This window comes from Amblyomma mixtum, chromosome 2, assembly GCF_055824585.1.
Source record: "Amblyomma mixtum isolate Tamu chromosome 2, ASM5582458v1, whole genome shotgun sequence".
In the NCBI taxonomy this organism is placed as follows: Eukaryota; Metazoa; Arthropoda; class Arachnida; order Ixodida; family Ixodidae; genus Amblyomma; species Amblyomma mixtum.
The window spans coordinates 26442949-26462945 of NC_143013.1; the positions used below are offsets into that span (position 1 = coordinate 26442949).

At 46.7% G+C, this 19997-nt stretch overlaps 1 pseudogene across 1 annotated transcript in view; it reads right to left on the bottom strand.

Annotated features, from left to right (window-relative positions):
- The window catches only part of LOC149358752 (cytochrome P450 2J4-like), a 36094-nt pseudogene that overhangs the window by 9434 nt on the left and 6663 nt on the right, over positions 1 to 19997 (bottom strand). Inside the window, exons 3-7 of the transcript XR_016288729.1 lie at positions 10952 to 11222; positions 9677 to 9804; positions 4862 to 4968; positions 3542 to 3843; positions 1505 to 1617 (exon numbers count right to left, since the gene is read on the bottom strand). The product of XR_016288729.1 is annotated as a cytochrome P450 2J4-like (transcript). The remainder of the gene's footprint in view (positions 1 to 1504; positions 1618 to 3541; positions 3844 to 4861; positions 4969 to 9676; positions 9805 to 10951; positions 11223 to 19997) is intronic.

Here is a 19997-nt window from a genome sequence, read left to right on the forward strand (position 1 = left end):
GTCACGTGCTCTGATTGGGGTTTGGAATGGGCGTTCTCGCGTGCTGTGTGGAACAACTACCGCCCTCACTCATTCGTTCGGGAAACGACGGTAAGTCTGGAAGTTTGCTTCTTTAAATGCGAGGTCCAGAAAGCAAAACATTGAGCCCCCGCGAAAGCCCGTTCACGCACCTACACGAACATACATTATCACACGCCCGAAACAAATATTTCAACAGATACAGAAAGAATGAACAGGAGCGCCTGCTCACATTTCTCATATGGAGCAAGTTCTGGGAAAATTCGCTGGAAGCTCACGGTTGTGCTCACGCAAGATCCACTTCTGTTCATATTTCTAGTCAGCATGCTTATATGGAAAAGTGCCGTGAAGCGATTATACCCCTAAAGCGGCATAGAAACATCAGTCCAAAGCTTGACAAGGCAAAAAAATTCGCGCAGCAAAATGTACTGCCAAAGTCAGCGAACTTTTGGACCTCCTCTTGTATTGGTAACGTACCACGGAACGCACACAATTCCCTGTTCCTAGGTGGTGTACGGAACACGAAGTGCAGAACACTGCTTAGTCACGATCAGTTCGATAGTCAGAGATATTTACGAAGCGAATTGGTTATATTCAATTTAAGGGCCACATTGTCACTGTCACAACTGGAGATCGCACCTCGAGTGCGCACCTCACTGTACCACCTCTCGTCTTCATTTTGTCCCTGCTTCTGTCTTCCCCTTTCCCCCACCAACAGCGGAGTAGCAGGCCAGAGACTCTCACTCCAGCCGACCTCTCCACCATTCCGCACAATAATGATGTTTCTGTCTCTCTAGAAGTAAACATCTCGCTTTACTGCACACTTTCTACCCTACTCAATACCAGGACAAATGTCCACACTGCTTGTAGTTCCCTTTCCTATACCACGTAGCGTAAGCCTGCCAAGATCACCCGAACCTTCCATCCATCCCCACCCCCTCACCGGAGACCTGGTAAGCTGCGCTGCTCAGCTCGCAACTGGGTGACAAACGTCGTTTAGTGGAACGACCCAAGACATCGGACCTCAACACATGGAGCCCCGGGCTATGGGCCTTCGGCAATTTTTCTCTCTCTGTCTCAATAAATGTTTCACACCACCACAACAACTACAGACAACGAAGTCTACAGACAACCTTCATGTTTTTGCGCAAGCCTCACGAACTTATGTCATCGAACAGGACATGTGCAGGAACGTTGAGTATAGCGAATTTCAATCTGTAAATGTCATTGAATAGTTTGATTAAACAGAGAAAGATAACAGGCGGTAATAAACGAAGGCAGCGCTTCGAAAGGGACTTTTACGCTAGGAACACGCCCAAGTTCAATGCCTTGTTAAGACCTTTTAGGCTCATCATATACTCACAGCACAACTATCCGACATGCTATGGCGATGGCTACGGCTATTTGCCGACATAGTCTTCATATTCCATTCCACTATATTTCTTTCTTGCTCGCTTGGCAAGTGACGTCACTTCTGTCCACTCACGCGTGAAGGTCGTCTTTTCTTGGTCCGGCCTCTTCATTTCTTTGAGGAAGGCGTCGATGAAATCTCGTACCACGCCTTCCTTGTAGGTTTTCATATGAAAATCGATCATGGTGCTATGAGGGAAAGAAAAATTTATCGTAAAAAGATCCTCCCTTGTGCCACGGTGAAATTATAGTATAATATGCATAGGATAGGATAGGATAGGATAGGATAGGATAGGATAGGATAGGATAGGATAGGATAGGATAGGATAGGATAGGATAGGATAGGATAGGATAGGATAGGATAGGATAGGATAGGATAGGATAGGATAGGATAGGATAGGATAGGATAGGATAGGATAGGATAGGATAGGATAGGATAGGATAGGATAAACTAAAAACTAAACTAGTATAGGAAAACTAAACTAATATCTTTCACTCGCCGTACAGCTCGCATTCCAACCACTTATATTCTAAATGACAATACTGTGGAACTAACATCAACATACAAGTGCCTTGGGGTGCACCTTCAGTTTGACCTAACATGGCATCACCATATCGACCTCACCCTAGCATCTGCTAACCGCTCACTTGGTTTTCTTAAACGTAACCTCAGATACGCCCCTATACACGTTAAGAAGCTTGCTTATATAACTCTAATACTCCCTAAAATCGAATATGCTGCGGCCATTTGGGACCCTATTCAAGCCTACGTTATCACTAACATTGAATCCTTGCAAAACCGTGCTGTTCGTTTCATATTTTCAGACTACTCACCCTTCACAAGCGTTTCAGCATTAAAAAAACGTGCCGAACTGGAAGATTTGTCATATCGCCGTAAACTTGCTCGCTTAACCCTTTTCCATAAGCTTTATCACCACCCATCCCTTCGCCGTGATTTGTTTCAGTCACCTGATGCTCTCTTTCCACGCCGTGATCATTCTTTCAAAGTTAAACGCGTGAACTGTCATTCATCGTCTTATGCCAATTCATTTATTCCCCGTACTATCACTGAATGGAATAGTTTGCCATCAGTCATCGCCACAGAAAGTGACAATAAAAAATTCCAAGAGCTTCTTCGCTGTGACGGAAATGTGTAAATGTTTGCTGTTTTTGTTAGTGTTCAATTTTTCTTTGTGTGATGCCTTCTGTTTTAATTAACGTTTTTTTGTTACACTTACTTGTTAAAATGTATCGCGATTACTTATGATTGTACCCCCCCCCCCCCCTATGTAATACCCTCTTCTGGAGGGCCTTTAGGGGTAACTTGAATAAAAATAAAATAAAAAGAAAAAAAAAATGTTTCTCATAAAGCTCAAGTAAAAGAAATTCGAGCAGAGCACTCAAACTTAAGAACCATTGACTCAAGTCTTCTGAAAGGAAATCAGAAAACTGGTTGAAAGATTTCGCATTGCATGAGCAAGAAAACTATTCCAGATGGATGCTGTCGAAATCTTATCGCTAGATTCGTCTTCGATTCAAAAGTTTGATATATTGGCACCTTAAAATGTTTGCTCATGACCGAATAAGCCTTAATAACTGCAAGTTATAAAAATCGTAACTAATCTTTGTCGACTGTTCTTAATAATTTCGTAAGATTGTGGTGGTGGTGATGGTAGTAGTAATAACATCGGCTAGGTAAAGCTATGGTTCTGTGATAATTCTCTATCAAAGGAACATGGTGACACGTATAAATTGAGTAACGTTAAGTTGTAGGTCTCGCCACGTTTTTTTTATATAAAAAATCGTGAAACTATTGTTTTACTATTGACCAACCATAAATATAACCTATTTATTCCTGAACTAAGGAATAATATGGAAGAATTTTAGCACATTTTGTGTGTAACTCTTACTTAATGCAGTTTGCCCTGCTTTTGTATAAAATGTACAGCCTAATAAATTTTAGCGACGTAGCAATATTACAGGATTGTCATTCAGGAACAAATCTGCCAGCAATGCTCGAAACTAAAGTGTATTTCTATGTTTGAGCATGCCTTCTGTGACAATATGAAAGCGTTTTAGTTTTATTCGTATTCTTTTTCAGCCGGCAACTCACTCCGAGAAGTCATCCCTTCGGGCGAGGGCGTCCCTCAGCCTTCCGTAGGCTCCCAGGCGGAAAAAGACGAGGAGCTTGCGCAGCCAGGGTACGAAGTTGAGAGCGGACACCTGTGCGACCGACGCCGGTACGAGGGCGACCAGCTCGTCCAGTGTGGCGCGCTGGGGGTCATCGTAGGCCAGCCGCCGGCCAAACACCAGCGCCAAGATGACGTTAGACGTACTGGGCGTCAACACCGACGCGGGATATACGGGCGCGCCCTTCAGTGACGCCAGTTCGCTTAGCAGGTACGAAAGCTCTTCCTGCGGTGGTGTGGATTGCGGCATGAGTAAAAGACACTCTCCAAATGGTGGAGAAAGGCAGGGCCGTCATGCTAAAGCTTGCGCACGCACGCACGCACGTACAACAACAACACACACAGAGTAGAACACAAATATATGGTGGGGCTTTTTGAAGAAAACAACAAAAAATATTTCCTACACCCGCACCCTACGTATGACCGGCTTAAACAGAAGACAACAGTAATATCGCAAATAATTTCCATATCAGCTTTTTAGAATTTCGAAGACATGGTTACCCTAGGCGCTGTGGCCCAACAAATTTTGGTTATTTCGACGAGCTACGTGCACTGGAGAGGTTGGTTTGCCTGCAAGCTTCTCGAAAGCGCGTGTATTTTGGCGCGATGTCGCCAAAATTTGTTAGGCCATAGCGCAGAGGGTAACCAAGTCTTGGAAATTCAAAAAACTGATATAAATATTGCTTACGGTGGGCTACACGCCTCTCAGTAATTAAGGAGCCTAACGGTAATAGTTAAAAAGTTTACTCTTCAATAATAGTTAAGCAGCCTCTTGTTAGCACATCTTATCTGTATTCTGATAAGCTATTCACCGCTGACAATGCCATGCCGAAAAAAGCGTTCCTCTAACTCAAAAAGCTTATTTTTAAAAGTTGTGTAAAGTCTTAGGTGAAACACCCTGTATATATAGCTTGTACAGGTATATTTCTATTGGCTCTGTCCAGTCGCATCATTGAGAGGGTGGAATAGGGAGAGAGAGCTCTGCGAAAACATGGTTCAACAAGCAGGCAACATGTTTTCCTATATTTTGAACTTTCTGCACTGAGGAATCTCTACTTTAGCGCACCAATGTACCTACTTCTGTTTGCGTATCAGTCTACGCGACGTTGTGAATTCACTTCAGTCGTAATCAGCATCGCTTCATAAAGCCCTGCAGTGCCCCCCTGAAGCCTTGGTCTCCGGTCTTGTGCAGCGTTATCAGAACACTCGAAACGAAGGTGGATAATCATCTTGCTCTTTCTTACGTGAGTCTGTCTCTCTAGACTCTGCGTGGCGTTGACGAGGTCCTTGAACGACTTTACCGTAAAGCGGCGTTGTTCCTTCCACGGTGGCCCGCTCTGCACTATCATGCCTGCACGCAAAGCAAAGACAGCGGAAGCGATTCATGCACTTTATCGGCGTGATGATAACTTGACACACTTATTCCAAACAAAGCGCAAGAAAACACAGCTCCATTTTTCTTATGCTTAGGTATATGTGTAGTCTGCGATACCCTCATACAACCATCTGTTCTCTAAAAGCCGCGACGTGCAACATTTGCGTATTAGAAAGCCCAGAACACCGTGTGTATATCACTGTTTGCTGTATTCTTGCAGAAGAGGGAGGCTTAGTCAAAAGAATCAATCTGTCACCGTTTCTTTTTGTAGTCAGCCGATGTGCGCAACATTATAAAGGACCGAAGGACTGCGTTGCTATTGGCTACGCTCGATCTGACCAGCAGAATAAAACAGTTCTAACAACTTTTATAGCTAACATAACGGTGAAAGGTAGAGAGTCGGGAAAAGTTGAACTAAGCTTTTTGCATTTTTAATGTACTGCTTACTTCTCGAAGGCAAGTAAAGCTGAATACTTTTGGAACACTGTACCACTCTTGTTCCATGGTGTTCCTTCTATCATTCGCGCATGCATTGACTTAAATACTGCGCGATGAAGTCACTCAAGACTGTGATCTTGGCAACAAGTGTGAATTTTCTGGTGGGAAGGTGGTCTGTGAACCACACAGCAGTTATTAATTCATAAAAGTGAGTACAAAAATATTTTGCTCTGCACATTACAAATATGCGGTAGAAAAAGAATATCACAGTGTTTCATGACTTTCAAGAATTTATTTTCTGTTTACTCGAGCTAGCAAATATACAAGGTTCGGCTTTGGTGAGCTGCATACATTAGGCAAGCGCTCTCAAGTTTAATAATTTTATCTTGCGCAAGGCAGTAGGATGGAATGTGCGATATATTTAGTCCATAGCCCGGCATAATAAGAGGAGGAGTGCGGTGAATTCTGCCGCCCCAACTGCAACCTTTTTATCAGCAGGCGCACTTCAAGGATATTACTTTCAACTGGAACTGTCGGATGCGGTGTTTGCCAGCAACATACAGGTGCACTTCCGCTACCTTTGTACTCGATTCCGCATGGCGTCGCAGACCGAACTGAATACATAGATGCAGCTGTACGCGTGAATCTGAACAGATGTTGACCAAACGTAAAAAAATAAGCTGGCTCAAAGTTCTCAAAAGAATGGCTGGCTGCCGTCTCTGTAATCTTGAAAGAAGAATGTGCGCACGATTTCAGGATGTGGGTCCGAATCTCAGGTGAACCACAAGGGGCCGACGTTGGCACGATTGGTATAACCAATACTGGTTTAACGTCGGTCCAGTGTTGACCTGATTTTAGATAATGGACAAGGAATCTCAATCCAATCAGAAAAAAATATATATATATATTTCTGGCCTTGCTCGGAAATGTCAGAGGGTTATAGTTTTAGGCAAGAAAAATGTTTCAGATAAATAGTGCGTTGCATTTTGTGTCATAGAGAACGTTGAAGCGCTGTAGAAGGAACAAACGCGAAAATCAGAATGACCAGAATTTTCTGTCTGGACATTTTTTTACAAATTGGCATTTCTCCACATCTTATATCTCGCTTTGTAATAATACAGGATATACATTTAAAGGACTACAGACACCTAACTTTATTGCGTGTTTTCTTCCTTCCAATTATGCGTTAGACCTTAGAATACATGGACTGCAACATGGTATTCGCTTACAACTGCTAAATAATTTATAATTGACCTTTTTTTTCTCATGCTGTTTCGGTTTCATTAACCGAACGATGGCTGGGACGAGCAGCTGACCTTTAAATCACGTGAGGCATGTAAAATCTGCAATACAACCGCTGATACGCGTGCTATAACCACTGCAGCACTTAAACCAACTTGCCTCAAGGGCTATAGGGGACCGCAGCTTCGCAGGGGGGCGCTGCGGACGCCAGTGAAAAGCGCCCTCTCCGACCGACTCCGTATTTTTGTCCGGGCAAACCGGTCACCCCTCCCATTGAGTAGCTGCGCGAGCAGCGCGCTTTCCCCTGAAAAAAAGCCAGTTCTGCACGTACTTTGCACGTGTTGGCCAGCGTGCAAATCTCTTTGTGCAGTCCCGAGCTTTTTCCTTCGTGCTTGAACGCTGGCGAGCTTCAGAGGATTAGCAAAATGTACAGGGGCGCTAGAAAAAAATGCGAACAGCACGGCGCCCACGCGCTGCGCAGTCGGAATTTATCTTCAATGCGTTTTTATCTCGGTAGTAACAAAAAGACACTAGAGTGGTACATTATTGTATCACGGATGTCTCTAGCGTATTTGTGTTGCGAGCCAAGTATAAGCGTGACGAAAATAAATTCCAACAGCGGAGAGCCTAGGCACTCCGCTGTTCGCACTTCTTTCGGTCGCGGCAGTACGCTCTGAGATGTAGGTTAAAAGAAATAGTGGACAGTGAATTTTTTTTTTCGCTGCGAACTTGAAAAAAGAACTGCTAGTGGATCAGGCCCACTACGTGAAGCAGATTGTTGACGAAAAAGCCGGTACCGTAACGGCGAAATGTGTATCGCAAGTAAATGACGAGATCATTTAAGACGTGGAATTCGAGGTAAGTACCATTTTTTTTTTGGCACGGCCATCTTCGCAAGATGCTTAATTTCGTTGGATGACTGAGCACTTCGGTGCATGCAGGTTTGTTGGCCAAATATTAATGATTTTGTTACGTGTTTCGATGAATAATGATGGAAATAATTTTTATTTTAACTTAAAATAAAGTGGCCTTAAGGCGACACGCGAGGCTGAGGAGAAAAACGAAAACACGCACGAAATGCGCCTACCAGCTGCTTGCTATATACGGCTAAGAGAAAAAATGCTCTAGTTTGTCAATCGCTACAACGGAGATAAGCGGTTCGTATATTTATTTTAATTCCGATTACAGCGCACGCGCATTCCCAAAACAATTATTTGCAGAGCCATCGCTCATATGCAAACGCTCATTCATGTGCAAGCAAACATTTTGATTATTTTTATTTTTTGAAATTTTTTACATGTAAAGCAACTTCGAAAATTGAGCCCGGCGTCACAAGTCGGAACATTCAGGCGATCACTGACCTTGCCTCACACGCGTCTGCATAATCCCGCTAGCTGCAGTCAGTCTCCAAAATAAAAAACGGTAAAAAAAATGAGTTTCGTTAGCGCGAGCTTTACTAAACACTGCATGCTTAGTGAATTACAGCAAAAACTGCGCAGAAATAATATTACGCGTGCGACATACCAAACGTGTTTAGTAACAGGAAAAAGCTTACTTCACCCTGCCCATAGCAGTTATCGAGGCCTGCCGTTTCTCGTTCTGATCCATTTCATACGCAACAATTCCGGACAAAAACATTTTTGAATAGTAAAAAATTTATGACCGCATTTTTTTTTCATATACTGGAAGATTTGACTATAGCAATCTCCCATCGATAGGCTTGCATTTTTTTTTTCGTATTAACGTTTTTCCTATCGTCAACTGCTCGATACGAGCGATGAAAAATATTTAAGATTTTGCTGCATATAGAAAGGGTGGACCATTACCTTCAATATTTCCGTTACTGTACGTTACAATTTTCCAATATAAAATTTTTTTCCCAAGAATGTAGGACATCACCAGGAAATCTGTAGATTTACACGGGCATTCCTTGGCCGTTGATGTTCAGAGAACTATTGTGACAGCCGCACACACAACCAGTTTCTCCACTCTTAGAACGTCGCGGAATTCACAGCGAGCGGCAACACCACTTTTGTGCGCCCGCGAGCAGGACGGCACGTGCTCACAATGAGAGTGCCAGCTGCGCGAGCAGCACGCGCGTACCAGCCGACAGGCTGCTGGCTCAACGCGCTCCGCCGGCGACGTGCCCGGACAGGAACGCCAAAATGACCGGCAGGGGAGAAGTGGCGCTGGTGCAGTGGAAGCAAACTTCAGGTGCGCTTCCCTATAATTACACCGAACGACGTATCAGCAGTTAAATTTCCGTTTTTTTTTTTCGTGCCTCACGAGACCTAGGGGTCATAGCTACAGGTCACCAGCATCGGTCGGTCGATGAAACCGAAACAGCATGAAAGAAGAAATTCAATTAAAAATTATTTAGCGGTCGCAGGCGTATACCACGGGGTGCTCCTGTGTACCCAATGTCTAACGCATCGTTCGAAAGAAGAGAACACGCAAGCAAGAGTTTTGGTATCTATAGTACTTTATTTTTTCTTGACTTTAATGACGAAGTTTGATAGACCTCTCCCTCTTTTCAGTCACAGTAACGTCAATGATCACGGCCTGCTGATGGGCGAAAATGCCTATTTCGGTTTCCCTAGACGCATCGCACGTGTCTTCATCCGTTCCCCCGTTCCTTTCCTCTCGCAATCACAGCTGTATCAGCACCTGCTGCACAACACTGTCAGCAGCCGTGTTTCCGGTTCACCAGGCCAGTCACACGTGAGCGGGTGACGTAGGCCCGGAGAGGATCTATCGGCAGCGTCACGTCTGTAGGCTAATCGGACGGTCTCCTATCTAGCTCAGCAAGTACAACGAACAGCAAAGGACTGGAGCCACCTTCCCGAAACTACAGCCTTCATCATCATCAGCATTATTGTTCCGCATTAGCTACAATTGCATAATTAGAATTGAAACGCCCTGTACACAACCGCTGTATACAACCACTCCACTCTTCAATGCCCTTGAGGGTGAAATAAATTAAATTAAATATATGTGTGCTTACTTTCCGCGCCCTCGTCGACGTTGATGGGGAACTCTTCGGGTCGGCTCAGGAGGGCGTCCTGCGAGAGGGCCTCCTTGACCGAGGCGAAGTCGCACAGAAACACCACGTACCGGCCGCCCAGCTGGAGCCTGCGTCCGTGCACGTATGATAATGTCCTCAGGCTTAATGGCGCATATATCCACGACTTGCTTGCTTGATCCTCATTCGTTTTCTGCTTTCTTCGTGACCGCAGTGATGATGATGATAATGATGTTTACATCGAGATCCCCCTCGGGACGCTCGAAGTTTCTGCTATTTATTGTCATAAAACGCATCCCGCTGGTGTTATATGGCTGTTTTTAGTTACTACGTGCGAGCGCAGGAGAAACTTTAAAAGCAATATTTTGCTATGCATTGGAAGATTAGGCCATTTCCATCAATATTAACGGTGTCTTTCAAAATTCCACAGTTGCCTCGCAATTAAAAATGATTTCCAAGAAAGCTGGTCTGCGCTCAGAACGGGAACGCAAACATATAGGGTTGCACTTCTACCGAGCTCATATTGAAACATTTGAAACACTATTTATTGAGCTCTACGGCAAGAACGAATTATAAAATGTAAATAAAAAATTTCAGGGTCACTTAATCACATTACGTGTTGAGAATGCGATAGCATTAAAGTCTGATGACAGCTCGGCCTGCTTCTCCCGCTCCGTCATTGCTGCTCGCCGCACGTGTGAGGGTGGGCAGCCGGCGTTCCCTATATCTTCAGCGACATACATACGTGGTCATCCTGTGCGCTTGCGGGGATTTTCCGCTGCGGTAGACACACGCGGCATTGATTCTGGCTCCATTGCAACCTGATACACGGTGCTGTCCGACACGTCTGCACACAACTTAGCGCAGCTGCCAACTGCCGCCGAGTCCACCACCACGCTAAGCCATGTCACGCGATCAGCGCACCTGGCAACTGCAGTTCCACACCTGCAACCTTCAGTTGGCGGCCACCTGTTACTCGGTCTTCGCACCTGCCAACTCGGTCATGTCACGTGGGCTCATACGTCACACACTCCGCTGACCAATCAGCGAATTTCATAACAGTCGACGCCGGAGGCCGCCGGGTTTTTTCTCCGATGAGGCTTTTAATGCTATTGCATTAATACCATTTCCTTGAGTTTTTACATGCGAATACTTCCATGGGTCATGGCGCGAAGGAAAGACCTCTAGACGCTAAATTAAGCCGGTCAAACCTTCGGCATCGGGCATAAACTAGAGAACAAACGGTTCAGAACGCACCCGAACACGTTGCCGTACTTCTGCCTCAGTCGTTCGATACCCCGGTGTCCGTCCTTAGGCATAAAGGGTAGGTATCCGAGCAGGGGTACGCCGCGGGGTCCTGGAGGAAGGTCTCGTCGCATGTTCCACTGCACCAAGTCCCACAGATAGCGCACCAGGGTCGACAGAAGCCCGACCACCAGACCCGTGAAGAGGAACTTCCCGAACGCATCTAGCATGGTGCCTCCTTGCTTTCCTTGGCCTAGCTCGGCAAGGCCCATAGTGACACGCTCTGCAAGGAAACAAAGGAGCCCTCAACATAGAAAATGCGCTGCACGCCTACACCGGAAGTTCATATCGTGATATATGGGGTCACTCTCTTTCGCATCCGTTGGCTCATACTCGGAAGCTCCTCGTCAAATACCGTGTCGACAAGGAGCTGCGCAAGGAGTGGCGCAAAGTCTATATTATACAAATAGGGTACACGGTAAAGGTAAATAAACGCAGCAGTTGTCACGGCGCAGTACTGCTTGGCAGACAGAGCAATGCTGAGTTTACTGCTGAATGAGAATAACCTGTTCCTGACTCGATTGTACGCAGGAGTGCTTGCATTGGTTTCCTGTGGAACCGCATCCACATTTCGAAACCTTTACAGGAAGCGGGTGCCCAGGAAATATATGGGGGGGGGGGGCTTCATATTATATGTGTGTTTTGCACTTCCTTCTGGCGTACCTTCAGAACCTACATACTGTCCAACTCAAAGCTTTAAGCATACATGTTTTGATAACCAACTAAATTTTTTATTGGATGTTATTTATTTTAATGTTGTTACATTAGCACTTGTATAATGCTGTAATCCTTTGTACTTTTCTATGCACTGTAAGGGTGACAGGGCCCTCGTCAGGCAGAGAACATCTGCCTTTTGCTCTGTCATCCTAGACCGCCTGTGTCTGAAAGAATGTTACAAATAAATAAATAAATAAATAAAGTATATATAGCCCACGAAGACTGCAGAGAAGATAACACACAGCGGAGAATACACAGCGCTGCGCAGTCTACTCTGTGTGTTCTTTCGTCAACATTCTTAGTGCGCTGTGTATCCGGCAGAATGAATTACCACCAACTAGCCCAGACTGCTGGTCTTGTGTAGCTCTTTTTTTTTTAACCACCAGAGGACGTAACACCAGGCTTAAATATGATGAAACGCTCCGTTTGCATGGCGAGACCACTGTCTAAGATTCTGTTGACTGACCCAGCGCAGAGCGACATCCTCAAGAACGTTTCGCGTGGTTCGGAGTCATTCTCATGCTGCAGCTACATCTGGTGGTGGGAAAGACAACCCCAGTCAGTTGGCAAAGCGCAAAGTGGGAAGCTAGCATACGTCGCTACCTTCTGCCGCAAACGAATATGCATCCAACGGTGATATTAATGTGACATTATCTGGTCGTCTGCTCGCGCCCATGGCAATGGGAATTTGCATTCGCGTAAATAATTCCTCCTTGATTATATCGAAGGACAATGCTACATATGGGAATGCATGTATTTGGACAGAGACAAAAAGACAGGATATCAATAGTTTTATTAATGGCTCACGCACACATTTATGCACTTTTTCATACGCACAGAAACCGCAGGCAATCGTGCGAATGGCAGTACAAACAACAACAAGCGGCATCAGATATGCCGACCTGAAAGACCATTACGCTATAGAAGTGTTTCATAGAAGGGCTACTGACACACACCGACCCTTTTTTGCCAGAACGCCTCTATCAACTCGTGCGGTATAGCATCGTTGCCTCTTCCGATTACACGGCGTCAAGGTAAGCATTTGCAAGACTTGCAATGAACTACGAAGTTCAACCCCGTTCCATTACCTAAGCATTTTTCATGCTTATGAAGGCGACGTTACATTACATTAGGCGCTGATTACGTACATTTTCCCACAAGAAAGCGGTATTTCATAGATTATTCCTACCTTTCACTCAACATATCTGTGCCCTTGCTTCGTATTCCAGTCTTGCACCCGTTTCTCTTATCTTTAGGCAAACGATTTAGAGCTTGCAGAGCGCCGAACGCACGACACTAATTTTGTATTTATTGGCCATTCCTTTCGTGTTGAGGCCTTTGATTGATTTCTATTTCTTTTTATTTTTTTGCTGCTTTATTTGGGAAACTCTCACTGTTTTCTTTTTTTTTTTTTTTGCTGCAAGGTTTCTGCAACCTCAGATAAAAGGGATTAGGGGGAACCCGCTGATAGCAGCCCAGAAATATGGGAGTCAAAACTTTGCTGCACTGCGTGACAACACGACTTCTTCATACTTTCCTCCATGCACATGCATGGTTGCAGCAGTCCATTTTACTCTCTTCGACAGGGCTGAACCAAACTGCATTATTGCTCTTCACGATTGTACAGGTAAATTTTCAGTAGTTCTAACGGCGTTTCTCGGATTCCGTAGTTTCCAAGTTTTGGTAACAAAATGTCGCGGTTTATTTGGTTGAATGATTTAACATTATCGTTATCACCATCCAGGTTTCGTCCACTCCGAGTCAAAGGACTGTCCATTTTATCTCCAGCCAGGCCTGTCCTGAGATTAATTGTTCCTGCCGAACAGTTCATTAGTGGATACTGCCACTCAGTTTTACGTGAAAGCAGTAATACCAGCCTCAATTTCCGCGAATTTTTAAGTTTTATTGTGCCTTCAACGCGATATAAAACATGGTTTGGTTTGGTTTATGGGCTTTAACGTCCCAAAGCGACTAAGGCTATGAGAGACGCCGTAGTGCAGGGCTCCGGAAATTTCGACCACCTGGGGTTCTTTAACGTGCACTGACATCGCACAGCACACGGGCCTCTAGAATTTCTCCTCCAAAGAAATTCAGCCGCCGCGGCCGGGATCGAACCCGCGTCTTTCGGGTCAGCAGCCGAGCACCATAACCACTCAGCCACCGCGGCGGTGCACGCGATATAAAACATGCTGGTACACAGCGCGCGTCTCATTTCCCACCACTTTTCACAGGAATGCGTGCGTGGAGTTGTATCCTAAACCGAGCAGGTTAGTCACGTACAAACAGAGAATGTGTCACTGGTGCATATGCCAAGGTTACCAGCTGCGCAAACAAAAGCTTTCCTTTGCTAGCACGTGGTACTGACGCACGGAAAAAGTAGGCCACATTTTGTCGCTGTAAATTTTTTATACTTTGAAAGAAAATGTCCGGTTTCCCCTGCATATCTTTCGGAATGATCGCGTGCCGAATTCGCTTTCTCCAATTGTTTCAACAAATTATACGCCATTTCTGGTTCCCACGCTTGCTAGGCTTTTTGTGCGTGCGTGTTTGTTGATGATGACAAATTTTTATGGGGCAAAGGGAAGGGTGTCATGGCACAAGATGTTTCACTCCGCACAAGGTGGGGTTAAAGCCCCGTTTTCCGACCATTTTCACCCCAGAGAATCCGACCACTAGGACAGGGGAAAGCTTGCATCCATGTATCACCGTGCCCGGCACTGAGAATCGAATTCCACACCCCGGACGCTCAAGCCACCAGGGCTACTGCACGCGCGTGTGTGTGCGTGTGTCCGTGTGTGGGGCAGGTCTTGATGAAGTTTTCTCCTCCTCTCCTAAGCGAGTCAGTGGAAGCTATGCACTGCAACGGTAGGGGTGCCGCTGTGGCTGAATGATGACCCAGCTTTACCTTTCCGTCCCCGAGGTTAAAGAGAGGGTTAATGAGAGAGAGGGGGAGAGCGTAGCCGGAAGAACAGCGGAACGGCACGTGCGAAGGCAACAGCTGGCCGCCGAGGATTTACACCAAGTGCACCGAAATCTGAGTGGGAAAGAAAACGACACAAAAAGCTCGACAGACAAAATGAAAATATACACTAGAGCACTGCACGGGCTCGGGCCGGCCCGCGAGTCGGGCCGCGACATGATCTGTTTTACCGGGCCTGGGCCGGGCTCGGGCTTAAAGCTGTGGACACGAGCCGGGCTTGGGTCCGTACAGAAACGGCTGGTGTCCGACTATTCATTCACTATTGCAGAGTGAAGTACACAACTGCGGTATTGGAGCAGCGACACGTATGAGCTATGGGTTATAGTGCGCGCTGAGAAAAAACTACGCTTTATTCATTGACTTATTTATTGCCTTATTTTCCCGCCGCGGTGGCTTAGTGGTCAAGGCGCTTGATTACTGAGCCGAGGAGCCAGGGTTTGCTCCTAGCCTCGGCGGCCGCATTTCTATTGCGGCGGCAAGCGTGACAGTCATGTACTTTGTAGTATCATTATCGTTGAAGAAACCCAGGTGGTCGAAATGATCCGGAGCCCTCTGCTTCGGTGTCTCTCACAGCCTAACTCCCCTTGGGCCCTTCAGCCCCAAAACCATAGATTTTATTTGATAGCTATATTTTTCTCATGTGAGAAAATTCACAAAATAAAGCGCGTTTGGTTTTCTTTTTGATCAGCTGACCGGAACGTCTCACAAATGAAATAGCCACAAAATCTCGCGAGTTTGTAAATCTCATTTCATAATCACATCTATCGCTCCTCGCTTCTTCAGCCTGGTTGTCATGACAAGTGTTTTGCCCTGCAAGTTATCACGTGGTTCACGCGTTATCTTCTGCTCCACCAGTAAGAGTAAAATTCAGCCGGTCTCAATTTTCCATTGATCGTTCGTTATCCCAAAAAATACCTATACACTATTAGAAATGCATTCGGGAAGAACATATTAGTTTAGGACGCTTATAGTCTTCAAACACACACATCGTGAAATGCTCAAACCTTTTAGCTTTTCATTTCTGCTGAAAGGCGACCAGTTCGGCTATGAGTTCAACCTGTGAGATCCCGTTCACTAAAAAAAAAAAAAAAATGTCATCCCCCTGCTTGCTAGGCAGCTTTAATGTTTATACTTCGCGGGTGGCAAAGTATAACCGATTAAAATCATGGGGGAATTCAAAGTAGTCTATTACGTGCGTAAGCAGCCCTTTTTATTTGGCTCTCGATCGGAACTTCTGAGTTTATCTTTGCGCAACGAGATCACTGTCCAAAAGACGGTCCTGGCGAGCGCTACTCTTAATCACTTCCTTCTGGGTTAAAAAGAACCAACTTTCTGCAAGCCAAACTGTGGTTTCAGAACATTTGTCGGCCAGTTTCTTATCGGTCTAGTAGCAGTCTACTTGCTCAGAGTGAGCAGTATACCTCAGGCGTTATTGTGAAACGGGCCAGGTCGGGCCCGGGCTGGACTTCACTCCGGGATTCATGGGCCGTGCCGGGCTCGCTAGAGCGATAATTTAGCGGGCCTGGGCCGGGCTTGGGCTTCAGGTCACGGGCCCGGACCGGGCTTGGGACCCACATTGAGGCCCGTGCAGTGCTCTAAATCACACACGCGCGCTCGTGTGTGTCTGTTCTGTTTCTCGCACAGTTTTCTGCGCCGTTTTCCTTCACAATTTTCAGTCGCCAACTACCCCAGAAACGCACAGTAATGAAATCCCTTTACGAAGAAAGAAAACAAAAGAAGAGCGTGCTACTGTAACAAACGGCAAAGTGTGCAACACACCCGGGAAAAAAAATGTGGCAGCTATGCCATTGGCTCAGGATGATTTTGCATGAATAACCTGACAATGAAGCACAAGAAGGGCATAGCAGCTCACGGAGACGTACAGTGCATGCAACTCACCCCTTCTTGGGAACAGCAGCGAATGATGCGCATACGGCGCGTGCACAGCGCGGAGGCTTTGACTTTCAGAGAGTTACCGGCTCATACACGATTGCCATTCCACTAAGCAGCAGCTCATAGAAGAGAGAGAGAGAGAGCAAAAAAAGAAACTGAAACCTGTTCATGCCACTATAAGGCCGACAAACCCATTCCAAACAACGTACACAGATTTTTATCGTGCCACCTGCGCGCATTTCCCTCGCAGTTGTTCAGAGACAGGAGGTTACTTTCTGTTTGAAAATGCTTCATTTTTACGGCGTCGTTCGAGATGGCGCCGATTGCAATGCAAAGTAGGCCGACGCTAACCTAGTCAAGAAAAAAAGAACGTTGGAGTTCCAAATGGTTCCAGAGGGACTTTACACCCATCGGAATTATTGCCATAGTCGAATAAAACTTAAGCTCGCAGCGGCTTTTCCACATCAAACGACCCCATGGAGGAAAGAAGGCTCAGGTACAGTGTTCTAGAAGGCTTCTAGACTTCTGGCACATTTTTTGGCGGGCAGCTCGGACAGCGAGGGCCTCAGCACGAGCTGCACGCCAAAAAGTGCGCCAGAAGTCAGGCGATTTCGCAAGGAGTACTGGGAGTCATTGGCTGACGGCGCAGCCAATGGTAACGCTGGGCGCAGCGGAGTCATCTGCTACATTGTCTCCTGCGCATGCGCACCGAGACAACAGCCAAATAAGGGCGGGAGGGGGGGGGGGGGGAGGCAGCAGGGGGGCGCCGGCTTCAAAAAATGTGACGCAAACGTCTCTCCTGAGTTCTTTCCTTCCTCCGTGAAACGACCCCCTTCCAGCCAATGGCGTCGGCCGATACTCATGACCCTGCTAGTGTAACAAAGCAGGGCACGGTAGATGAAAGGGTATTATCCCTTCCCTCTATGGTCGAAGAGACCCCTCTATTCATTGCGGCGCCGCTCCCTGCACTGTCATGTCAGCAGGGTCATGAGAATCAACCGACGCCATTGGCTGGAATGGGGTCCTTTGTCTGGGAAAAGGTGTTTCGTTCATGAGTTGGCAGCAGACGCCGTACCATGTTCTCTATCTATTCATGAGCCAGACAAAAGGGCACGTGATACGCATCCGCCATGTGCTCGCGGTTGTCTCGGCGAGCGGTTTTCGGCCGCTTGGTTTCGGTACCACGACTTAGGGCCAGAATTTCCTGCACTGCGGCACCGAGGAAAACCGTTTAGTCAAAATTTTTAAGTTCTATATTACTTTCATAGACGGAGTAGTCACAAATCTATGATTACAACGGAGCGCTTAGAGGGTAGACGTCTAAAGCCTCACCTCGATGGACACTTCCGAGGCGTACACGCGACGCGCCTGCGCGCCCAGCACGCGCCGTGATGGGCGTCGAAAAGCGGCATGCACCTCCATGCTGGCTCTCTCCCCCTCGCGAGCCGTCTGAAAAAATGTCAAGCCGTGATCAAAAGATGGTTGGGGAGCTGCAAGGATTCCAAGAAAACTTGGAGGAATGTGAAAGAGCTTCAAGCCACGAAGAAAAGAGTCCCGGAGAACCCCGCGGTCCTCCCATTGTTGTAAACCGGACCCCGCTTCCGACGCGCGCGCGAGCGCCCGTGTGCAGACGCCGATATCTGACATGCACAGATATCTGCGCCCCGCTCACGCCTGCTCGCACGTCGTGCCTCGCACATGCGCAGACAGGCTCCAGCGTACGCCCGTGCGCGTAGCGCTTCGTCCGTACGCCTAGGATGTGTCCATCGAGGTGGGGCTTTAGGCAGTAGCTGCTGCTGACAATTCGTAGGTGCCTGAGAGCGAACCGCTCTCGAAACAACGGGAGTGTCTTTCTTGAACTGTGTAGCTATAAAGTCATGCTCATGCAAACGTATACACGAGTTAAATATTTTATGAGACATTTTGTCGCCTGATGAACGCGCTTTTTCCCCCGAAATCTCTGAAAAGATACGAGTGGAGGGGGGGGGGGGAGGGGGGTGACGAATCCATTCATTGCGCGGGGTAAAATAGTCGGAAAAAGTTGAAAGCGGTAGACACGGGACAGGATAAGGCTGGTGGAATAAATACTGCATCTGCAACGACTCAATTTTGAATAAATCTAAGCGTGACCTTCAGCATAGTTTCCGTGTTCCAGAGCATTTTATCCTAAACTAGCCCGTATAACTCGCATAGCTGCCCGGAAGACTAAAGTTGATGTAGCCCAACTCCCATAATTCAACACGAAGCCCAAACACAACCAGTTTCCACCTTGCTCGATATAGACCAGATTTTTGAGCCTCTCCTGGGCGCGGCCATTTTGCACCGACTGGCGCGCCGCGGTGCGGGCGTTTCGTTGGGGACTGCGGGGCTGCGGCAGTTCCGCGGCCGCGCCTGCATATAGCCGCGCTTCGGGCGCTAAAAAAACATTGTCGAGCATACTTCCGCTGCGTGGCTGTGTTGCAGGAAGTATTTACGTTATCAAAGCGATAACATTGACGCGTTTTAATGACATTTAGTTTGACATTCAAGTTAATTGTGCCGGCGCTTAGAACGCGGTCGTGCTTAATCGAATTCCGTCTTGGTGCTCCACCGCAAAGAAACTTTTTATTCAATATCAAGAATTAGGTGTGCGGCTAGTATGCAGTTCCAATTCCCATGCACTCTTATTCCTTCCTGCCGGCCATAAAGCCCCCCCCCCCCCTTCCACAAACGGCTTTCTTGTCGCCGCGCCAGTTTATCAACAAATTACCGCTGTGAGCTCAACTGAGTCGCAGCGCCAACAGAAAACAAATTTTGTCATGGTTTATGCAACCTGGTGCATAAAAACGTACTTCCGCTTAATTTATAAAAGCTTGAATAGATATGAGCAGCTAATCCAGCTTTCACTAATTCTGAGGTCCGAAGTCGCGTTATTTTATTCAGGAGCTCTCGCCGCGTGTGAGAGCGTTGCGTAGGCGTTTGGCTAAGTGTGGAAAATGTAATGAAATCGCGCATATTTTCCTATGAATAATGTAGATACCGCACCGCTGCGGTGGCTCAGTGGTTACGGCTCTCTGCTCTGGCCCAAAAGACGCGGGTTCGATCCCGGCCGCGGCGGCCGAATTTCGAAGGAGGCGAAATTCTAGAGGCCCGTGTACTGTGCGATGTCAGTGCACGTTAAAGAACCCCAGATGGTCGAAATTTCCGGAGCCCTTCACTACGGCGTCCCTCATAGCCTGAGTCGCTTTGGGACGTAAAACCTTAATAAACCAAACCAAGCTAAGGTAGATACCAACAGCAGAAAGATACTATAGATAAACCTTTCCCCAGATACCTCTAACATGCGTGCGGAAAAAGCAGCTGAAATCGGTAGCGGTCGTGCTTGCAATCCTCTGCATGAAATGTGTTTAATGGGAACAAGAGCAAGCT